The sequence below is a fragment of the Crinia signifera genome, chromosome 5, assembly GCF_055691185.1.
Source record: "Crinia signifera chromosome 5, ASM5569118v1, whole genome shotgun sequence".
NCBI lineage: Eukaryota > Metazoa > Chordata > Amphibia > Anura > Myobatrachidae > Crinia > Crinia signifera.
The window spans coordinates 329,799,421-329,799,693 of record NC_139221.1 but is presented as its reverse complement, the minus strand read 5'-3'; positions in this window follow the sequence as shown (position 1 = coordinate 329,799,693).

The following is a 273-nucleotide window of genomic DNA, read 5'->3' as shown; positions in this document are numbered from 1 at the left end:
ACCAGGTCCAGCAGAGAATGTGGCGACACCAGGTTCCATGAGAACCGGAGGGTGACCTGTACGTTCTCAGTCCCTTCTGCCTGGGGCTGTGTAGCCGCCTGTATCTCACTCACCTCCCTGGGTCCTGCACGCGGCTCAGTCATGCCTAGTCCCCTCTGCCAGCACTATTATAGTCGGACTTGTCACTGGCACCGGGAACTGCGCAGTTTATAGTCCGCACAGGTGGACTTTACATTTAGTGTTCTCAGCACGATGTGCTCACGCTCTGTAAGC